At 38.5% G+C, this 10,403-nt stretch overlaps 1 pseudogene; it reads left to right on the forward strand.

Annotated features, from left to right (window-relative positions):
* Positions 1 to 8,516: 8,516 nt before the first annotated feature.
* Positions 8,517 to 9,621, forward strand: LOC136164135 (heterogeneous nuclear ribonucleoprotein A1 pseudogene; annotated as a pseudogene).
* The last annotated feature ends 782 nt before the right edge of the window (positions 9,622 to 10,403 follow it).

The raw sequence follows: 10,403 nt of genomic DNA on the forward strand, positions 1-10,403 counted from the left end.
GGCAAGTTTCATTGCACTAACAGTGGGTCCAATCCAAATTTTGGTCTTTCCTTTTTTATTGTTGTTCTTGTTTTTGGTTGACTTTCTTTTTCATGGTTAGATCATTATATTTACCTGGTAATAATGCTAACAGAGTTCACAACTTATTTTCTTCTTGTTTGCTTATTCTTGCATATCGTTATTAGCAATTTCTTTGTAAAACATCTTTTTAAGGCATTTATCCTTCACAAAGTTTAGTTTGGTAAAGCTAGTAGATAAGAAATTCCATGAACCAAGTACACATCAAGTATTGTATGTACTTCTGCATTAAGGTGAATTCTTTAGCATCTGAGCCATCAGGGAAACCTATAAAAAGTATCATCTATAACAATTCACTTTAAAAATTCCTTTTGTCAGAGAGTGTTTTACCTATGCTCTCTTCTGGGAGTTTTATAGTTTCTGGTCTTACATTTAGATCTTTAATCCATTTTGAGTTTATTTTTGTGTATGGTGTTAGAAAGAGTTCTAGTTTCATTCTTTTACAAGTGGTTGATCAGTTTTTCCAGCACCACTTGTTAAAGAGGTTGTCTTTTTTCCATTGTATATTCTTGCCTCCTTTGTAGAAGATAAGGTGTCTGTAGGTACGTGGATTTATCTCTGGGCTTTCTATTCTGTTCCATTGATCTATATGTCTGTCTTTGTGCCAGTACCATACTGTCTTGATGACTGTGGCTTTGTAGTAGAGCCTGAAGTCAGGCAGGTTGATTCCTCCAGTTCCATTCTTCTTTCCCAAGATTGCTTTGGCTATTCAAGGTTTTTGGATTTCCATACAAATTGTGAAATTATTTGTTCTAGTTCTGTAAAGAATACCGTTGGTAGCTTGATAGGGATTGCATTGAATCTATAGATTGCTTTGGGTAGTATACTCATTTTCACAATATTGATTCTCCCAATCCATGAACATGGTATATTTCTCCATCTATTTGTATCCTCTTTGATTTCTTTCATCAGTGTTTTATAGTTTTCTATGTATAGATCTTTTGTTTCTTTAGGTAGATATACTCCTAAGTATTTTATTCTTTTTGTTGCAATGGTGAATGGTATTGTTTCCTTAATTTCTCTTTCTGTTTTCTCATTGTTAGTGTATAGGAATGCAAGGGATTTCTGTGTGTTAATTTTATATCCTGCAACTTTACTGTATTCATTGATTAGCTCTAGTAATATTCTGACAGATGTATAGAACAGACTTCTAGACTCTGTGGGAGAAGGCGAGGGTGGGATGTTCAGAGAGAACAGCACTGAAACAAGTATACTATCAAGGGTGAAACAGATCACCAGCCCAGGTTGGATGCATGAGACAAGTGCTCAGGGCTGGTGCACTGGGAAGACCCAGAGGGATGGGATGGAGAGGGAGGCGGGAGGGGGGATCGGGATGGGGAACACATGTAAATTCATGGCTGATTCATGTCAATGTATGGCAAAAACCATTACAATATTGTAAAGTAATTAGCTTCCAAAGAATAAAAATAAATGGAAAGAAAAATCTCCAAATTAAACAGAAAAAAAAAAGTCTATTTGTCCTCCACTTTAGAGGGCTGAAGTCCCACTTTCCCCTCAGGATATCTTAGTTACCAACATTTCTGTTGGATCATTTGGTATCCACCAAAAATGGGGAAATCCCACTGTCTATCTGTACATTAAACATTAGTAAAATTAATTCATTTGTATTAAATATGAAAATAAATATGTTTAAATTTCTCCTCTTCTCACATCAATGCATAGTCTTGCACATTCCCTGAATTATCTGTATTCCATTTCAGGGACCATCATGTTAGAAACTGAGTCTATTCTCTAATATGTAAATTTTTAAAAAGAAAAATGACAAATATGACCAGTAATAGGAAAGATAAAGGAACTATTTCTACTGGAATAGTTTTATTTAGTCTCTAATCAAGCAAGCCTTGCCAATGTCCTATCCTTCCGAAGTTAAACAAATTTATATTAAGATGTAGGCTGACGTGTTAAAAACTCAACATACCTCAGAGATTTTACAGATTTGGTTCAAGATCACTGCAATAAAGCAAATAGTACAATTAAATATATATATATAAAGCACCTTCTTTTTCCAAATATCATTAAGGTCTATATTTGATTGAAGTAGCAAGTTGATAATTGTAAATACATCCTATTACACAAGTACTGTTCATTTCTGCTGTTCCATCTTGTCCATATTCTGCAATCCCTTCTTTTCCTTTTTTAATTTTCTCCTGTTTATTCCATCATAGTAACTGTCCACTTGGATAAACTCTTATTCTTTTCATGTTTTTGTCTTTGTATAGATTTTCTATGCCAACTTGTCCCCCAGCATCTTCATGTTACTTAAAAAAAAAAAATGTCTGAATCTGTTTCATTAGGTGTATCAAAGCATAGTTCCATTCAAAGTACAAGTATATGGTAAAATGACTGTATTCATTATTTCCTTTTTCAATAAAATATTACACTCCATACTTTAGATTTTTAAAAATCCCTACTGTTTACTTCAAGCATAATTAGAAAGTAGCTCTGAGAAAAGGTCCAAAAGGATACTTTAATGGCATTTTATAGTGCTTTTCAGATACATGATAGGTAACATAATTTAGTGGTAACTATGGATTATAGAGTCCGACCTGGATTCAAAATCTAACCCTAGAACTTACTAGCTATGTCATCTTGTGTTTTGTTACTTTACTATGGACTTGGCCAACATACAAAAAGAGATAATAATATTTTAATAATCATCTACAGTAGTCATGTATGGATGTGAGAGTTGGACCATAAAGAATGCTGAGCATGGAAGAATTGATGTTTTCAAACTGTGGTGCTGGAGAAGATTCTTGAGAGTCCTTTGGACAGCAAGATCAAACCAGTGAATCCTAAAAGAAAGCAACTCTGAATATTCACTGGAAGGACTGATGCTAAAGCTGAAGCTCCAATACTTTGGCCACCTGATGCGAAGAGCTAATTCACTGGAAAAGACCCTGATGCTGGGAAAGATTGAGGGCAAGAGGAGAAGAGGGCGACAGAAGATGTGATGGTTGGATGGCATCACTGACTCAATGGACATGAGTTTGAGCAAACTCAGGGAGATACTGAAGGACAGAGAAGCCTGGAGTGCTGCAGTTCAAGGGGTTGCAAAGAGTCAGACATGACTGAGCGATTGAACAACAACAGCAGCGCTTACTTGTGAGGTTGGTAAACATATAATCAGCATTGTTCTCAAACATACTTTCATTTTAAGAACAAGAATCACATTTAACTGGCTCTAGTTCAAGTAATGGCAACAGCTAAGATGACAGTGGCTTGTAAGCTTTGCAACTCCTTAGAAATTCAGGCAATAATTTTAAAATTAAAGTATAAAGAAAACTTTACTTCTTGCTTCCAGCAAAAATTTTGATGGACAAGGAAAATTGATTCTAAGACTGGAGAACAAAACTGTTATTCTCTATTATAAATGTATCAAGCACTGAATTTTCCATTTCTTTCTCTACCTAACAGAGCAAATGAATTTATAACTAACAAGAAATTCAGTTTCTTTAATACAGATATGGATATTCAAGTTATCTGCTTCTTAAGTGAGCTTTGGCAGTTTGTCTTTTAAGGACATAGTCAATTTCATAAAAATTTATCGGCATAAAGTTACCAATAAATATTATTGTTGTTCTAATGTCCCTATGGGATCTGTAGTGGTGTCTCTTCTTTCTTTACTAACATTCCTGATCTGTGTCTTACTTTTCCCTTATCATTCTAACTAGTGCATGCATGCTCAGTGGCTCAGTTAGGTCTGATTCTTTCCAAACCTACCAAGATAGAGATCAATCTTTTCAACTGTATGCCATGAACTTTGCTATTTGTGTTTTCATTTCATTCAATTAAAGATATTTTCCAATTTCCCTTGACTTTTTTGAGCAGGGGATATTTATAAGTGTGCCGTCCAATTTCCATATATTTGTAGATTTTTCAGACGCTATTTTTATGCTAATTTCTTCATAGCCTGAGAATATATTTTGTTTGGTTTCAATCCTCTTAAATATATTATCTTATGGCCCAGAATATAGTCTATTGTGGTAAATGTTTCATGAGTATTTTAAAAGAATGCTCTACTGGTTTGGAGTGGTGGTGTTTAGTTGCTAAGTGCTGTCGAACTCTTGGGACCCCATGGACTATAGCCTGCTGGGTTCTGTCCATGGGATTCTCTATGCAACAATTGTGAAGTGGGTTTCCACTGGGTGGTGTGGTCTGTAAATATTGTATCAAGATATTAAAGGGATTTCCCTGGTGGTCCAGTGGCTAAGACTCTAAGCTCCCAAATACAGGGGGTCCAGGTTTGATCCCTGGTCAGGGAACTAGATCCTGCATGCTGTAACTAAAGATTACAAACACACACACAAACACACACACACGTTAGTCATTCAAGTTGTGTCAAACTCTTTGCGACCCAATGTACTACAGACTGCCAGGCTCCTCTGTCCATGGAACTTTCCAAGTAAAGATTCCACATGCTGCAACTAAAAGAGCTTGCATGCACACTATACTATGTGCTGCAATCAAGACCTGTTGCAGTCAAATAAACATATTTTAAAAACAGATGTTAGTGTTGTTCAAGTTTTTTAGAACCTTACTAACTTTCTATCTACTTAAGAAGTTCAATTACTAAGAAAGTACTGTTGAAATTTCTAACTGCAGACTTGTCTATTTCTCTGTCAGTTCTGGTTTTGCTTTATACACTTTGAAGTCCTGTTCAGTTCAGTTCAGTCGCTCAGTCGTGTCTGACTCTTTGCGACCCCATGAACTGCAGCACACCAGGCCTTCTTATCAATCACCAACTCCCAGAGTCCACCCAAACCCATGTCCATTGAATCAGTGATATCATCCAACCATCTCATCTTCTATCATTCCCTTCTCCTCCTGCCCTCAATATTTCCCAGCATCAGGGTCTTTTCAAGTGAATCAGCACTTCGCATCAGGTGGCCAAAGTATTGGAGTTTCAGCTTCAACATCAGTCCTATCAATGAACACCCAGGACTGATCTCCTTTAAGATGGACTGGTTGGATCTCCTTGCAGTCCAAGGGACTCTCAAGAGTCTTCTCCAACAACACAGTTCAAAAGCATCAATTCTTTGGCACTCAGCTTTCTTTATAGTCCAACTCTCACATCCATACATGACCACTGGAAAAACCATAGCCTTGACTAGATGGAAGATTGTTGACAAAGTAATGTCTCTGCTTTTTAATATGCTGTCTAGGTTGGTCATAACTTTCCTTCCAAGGAGTAAGTGTCTTTTAATTTCATGGCTACAATCACCATCTGCAGTGATTTTGAAACCCAGAAAAATAAAGTCAACCACTGTTTCCCTATCTATTTGCCATGAAGTGATGGGATCGGATGCCATGATCTTAGTTTTCTGAATGTTGAGCTTGAAGCCAACTTTTTCACTCTTGTCTTTCACTTTCATCAAGAGGCTCCTTAGTTTTTCTTCACTTTCTGCCATAAGGGTGGTATCATCTGTATATCTGTATATCTGAGGTTATTGATATTTCTCACAGCAATCTTGATTCCAGCTCATGCTTCCTACAGCCCAGCGTTTCTCATGATGTACTCTGCATATAAGTTAAATAAGCAGGGTGACAGTATACAGCCTTGACATACTCCTTTACCTATTTGGAACCAGTCTGTTGTTCCCTGTCCAGTTCTAACTGTTGCTTCCTGACCTGCATACAGGTTTCTCAAGAGGAGGGTCAGGTGGTCTGGTATTCCCATCTCTTTCAGAATTTTACTCAGTTTATTGTGATCCACACAGTCGAAAGCTTTAGCATAGTCAATAAAGCAGAAATAGATGTTCCTCTGGAACTCTCTTGCTTTTTCCATGATCCAGTGGATGTTGGCAATTTGATCTCTGGTTCCTCTGCCTTTTCGAAAACCAGCTTGAACATTTGAAAGTTCACGGTTCATGTATTTGCTGAAGCCTGGCTTGGAGAATTTTGAGCATTACTTTATTAGTGTGTGAGATGAGTGCAATTGTGTGGTAGTCTGAGCATTCTTTGGCATTGCCTTTCTTTGGGATTGGAGTGAAAACTGACCTTTTCCAGTCCTGTGGCCACTGCTGAGTTTTCCAAATTTGATGGCATATTGAGTGCAGCACTTTCACAGCATCATCTTTCAGGATTTGAAATAGCTCAACCGGAATTCCATCACCTCCACTAACTTTGTTCATAGTGATGCTTCCTAAGGCCCACTTGACTTCACATGCCAGGATGTCTGGCTCTAGGTGAGTGATCATACCATCGTGATTATCTGGGTCATGAAGATCTTTTTTGTACAGTTCTTCTGTGTATTCTTGCCACCTCTTCTTAATATCTTCTGCTTCTGTCAGATCCCTACCATTTCTGTCCTTTATTGAGCCCACCTTTGCATGAAATGTTCCCTTGGTATCATTTTCTTGAAGAGATCGCTAGTCTTTCCCATTCTGTTATTTTCCTCTATTTCTTTGCATTGATCGCTGAGGAAGACTTCTTATCTCTCCTTGCTATTCCTTGGAATGCTGCATTCAAATGGGTGAATCTTTCCTTTTCTCCTTTGCTTTTCGCCTCCTTTCTTTTCACAGCTATTTGTAAGGCCTCCTCAGACAGCCATTTTGTTTTTTTGCATTTCTTTTTCTTGGGGATGGTCTTGATTCCTGTCTCCTGTAAAATATCAGACCCTCTGTCCGTAGTTCATCAGGCACTCTGTCTATCAGATCTAATCCCTTGAATCTATTTCTCACTTCCACTGTATATTCATAAGGGATTTGATTTAGGTCATACCTGAATGGTCTAATGGTTTTCTCCACTTTCTTCAATTTCAGTCTGAATTCGGCAATAAGGAGTTCATGATCTGAGCCATAGTCAGCTCCCGGTCCTGTTTTTACTGATTGTATAGAGCTTCTCCATCTTTGGCTGCAAAGAATATAATCAACCTGATTTCAGTGTTGACCATCTGGGGATGTCTATGTGTAGAGTCTTCTCTTATGTTGTTGGAAGAGGGTGTTTGCTATGACCAGTGCGTTCTCCTGGCATAACTCTACTAGTCTTTACCCTGCTTCATTCCGTACTTCAAGGCCAAATTTGCCTGTTACTCCAGGTGATTCTTGACTTGCTACTTTTGCATTCCAGTCCCCTATAATGAAAAGGACATCTTTTTTGGGTAGTAGTTCTAAAAGGTCTTGTAGGTCTTCATAGAACTGTTCAACTTCAGCTTCTTCAGCATTACTGATCTGGGCATAGACTTGGATTACTGTGATCTTGAATGGTTTGCCTTGGAAATGAACAGAGATCATTCTGTCGTTTCTGAGATTGCACCCAAGTGCTGCATTTTGGACTCCTTTGTTGACTATGATGGCTACTCCATTTCTTCTAAGGGATTCCTGCCCACAGTAGTAGATATAATGGTCATCTGAGTTAAATTCACCCATTCCATTACATTTTAGTTCTCTGATTCCTAGAAAGTTGAAGCTCACTCTTGTCATCTCCTGTTTGACCACTTCCAATTTGCCTTGATGAAGTTCTGTACATATTTAAATTTTTATGTCATCTTAACAAACTGACTTCTAGTATCATAAAACACCCCTCTTAATAATATCTTGTTTTCTTATATTAGATAGCCACTTCAATGGTCTTTCCACTACAACTGAATTCATTAGCATTTGTACACAGTATCTTTTTCCATTCTTTTACTCTTACCCTATGCCTTTAAAGAGGTTTCCACATACACAGCTTATAGTTGGGTCTTGCTTCTTTCCCAAGATGCCAATCTATCTTGTAATTGGAATATTTTCGTTTAACTTTTAGACCATTTATATTTGGTATAATTACAAATATGATTAAGCTTAAATCTAACATTCTGCTATTTCTATTTGTCCCATTGCTCTTTGTTCCCTGTTAAATGCATTCCTTATCCTCTTTTGCAGTCTTTTTTATGACTCCATTTTAGCACATTCCACTTACCATTAACACCTTATTAGGAGTTCATCTGTTTCATTTATTTAGTGATTTCCCAAGTTTGTATTTATAAACAAGAAATTTACAAAGAAAAAAAAAATCACCCAGTTTTATATTAGTTTTATTTTTCAAGCAGAATTATTACCCATCTTCAGCAAGCTGAGTTTTAAATTTCAACTTTAATTAGAGATTTAATTAAAATTTAGAAATTCAATGATATGGGGAGAAGGTCTATTGTTAGAAAATACAGGAAAAAATGTCAAACTTCTCACTGTGGGAACAATTAGGAGTAAAGAAAGAGTAGAAAGTATCATAAGAAAAACTAACATGACAGATGCAAGTGTTGTATTATCATAAATAAGGCAGTCAAGTATTTTATAGTATAAGCTATGTCCCTCTAACCTACAGAGGATGGTAAAAGCAGCAAAGTCAACTCTTAAAAATCTGGGGACTTCTTTCTCCCCGTGGATGTCACCAAGAAAGCATTGTTGAAGTCTCCGCTCCCCCACTGCACCACTGCCGTCATGTCTAAGTCAGAGTCTTCCAGAGAGCCCGAACAGCTGCGGAAGCTCTTCATCGGAGGATTGAGCTTTGAGACAACCGATGAGTGTCTGAGGAGCCATTTTGAGCATTGGGGAAGACTCACAGATTTGTGGTAATGAGGGATCCAAACACCAAGCGCTCCAGAGGCGTCGGGTTTGTCACATACGCCACGGTGGAGGAGGTGGATGTGGCCGTGAATGCAAGGCCACACAAAGTGGACGGAAGAGCTGTGGAACCACAGAGGGACGTCTCAAGAGAAGATTCTCAAAGACCTCATGCCCACCTAACTGAAAAAGATTTTTGTTGGTGGCATTAAAGACACCGAAGAACATCACCTGAGAAATAATTTTGAACAGTATGGGAAAATTGAAGTGATTGAAATCATGACTGACCGAGACAGTGACGAAAAGAGAGGCTTTGCTTTCATAACATTTGATGACCATGACTCCGTAGACAAGATTGTCATTCAGAAATACCACACTGTGAACGGTCACAACTGTGAAGTGAGAAAAACCCTGTCTAAGCAAGAGCTGGCTAGTGCTGCATCCAGCCAGAGAGGTTGAAGTGGTTCTGGAAACTTTGCTGGTGGTCGTGGAGGTGATTTCCGGGGGAATAACAACTTTGGTTCTGGAGGAAACGTCAGTGGTTGAGGTGGCTTTTGTGACTGCCGTAGTGGTGGCGGATATGGTGGCAGTGGGGATGGTTATAATGGATTTGGTAATGATGGTGGTTATGGAGGAGGCAGCCCTGATACTCTGGAGAAAGCACAGAGGCTATGGAAGTGGTGGACAGGGTTACGGAAACCAGGGCAGTGGCTGTGGTGGGAGTGGAAGCTATGACAGCTGTAACAATTGTGGAGGTGGAGGTGGCTTTGGTGGTGGTAGTGGAAGCAATTTTGGAGGTGGTGGAAGCTACAATGATTTTGGCAATTACAGCGATCAATCTTCAAATTTTGGACGCATGAAAGGAGGAAGCTTTGGAGCAGTTCTGGCCCCTAAGGTGGTGGAGGTCAATACTTTGCCAAACCATGAAACCAAGTTGGCTATGGTGGTCCCAGCACTGGCAGTGGCGAGTTTTAATTACTGACAGAAAACAAAGCTTATCAGGAGAGGAGAGCCAGAGAAGGAACAGGGAAGCTACAGGTTACAAAAGATTTGTGAATTCAACCAAGCACAGTGGTGGCAGGGCCTAGCTGTTACAAAGAAGACGTGTTTTAGACAATACTCATGTGTATGGGCAAAAAAACTTGCACTGTACTTGTGACTAATTGTGTAACAGGTTATTTTAGTTTCTGTTCTGTGGAGAGTGTAAAGCATTCCAACAAAGGATTTTAATGTAGTTTTTTTTTTTGCACCCATGCTGTTGATTGCTAAATGTAATAGTCTGATTATGACGTTGAATAAATGTCTTTCCTTTAAAAAAAAAAAAGTATATTATCTATGGTGAAACAGATCACCAGCCCAGGTGGGATGCATGAGTCAAGTGCTCGGGCCTGGTGGGCTGGGAAGACCCAGAGGAATCAGGTGGAGAGGGAGGTGGGAGGGGGGATCGGGATGGGGAATACGTGTAACTCTATGGCTGATTCATATTAATGTATGACAAAACCCACTGAAAAATAAAAAAAACAAAAAAACCCAAAAACCTGGGGACTTCCTTGGTGGTCCAATGGTTAAGACTCCATGCTTCCATGACAAGGGACATGGGTTCAATCCCTGGTCTGGAAACTAAGATCTCACATAAAAAAAAAAAAAAAAGAGTACACCTATGTTCATAGCAGTATTATTCATAATAGCTAAAATGTGGCAGCAACTCAAGTGTCCATCAGCAACCCAAGTGTTCCTCAATGAATGAATGGATAGACAAAATGT

The sequence above is a fragment of the Muntiacus reevesi genome, chromosome 3, assembly GCF_963930625.1.
Source record: "Muntiacus reevesi chromosome 3, mMunRee1.1, whole genome shotgun sequence".
NCBI classification, from domain to species: Eukaryota; Metazoa; Chordata; class Mammalia; order Artiodactyla; family Cervidae; genus Muntiacus; species Muntiacus reevesi.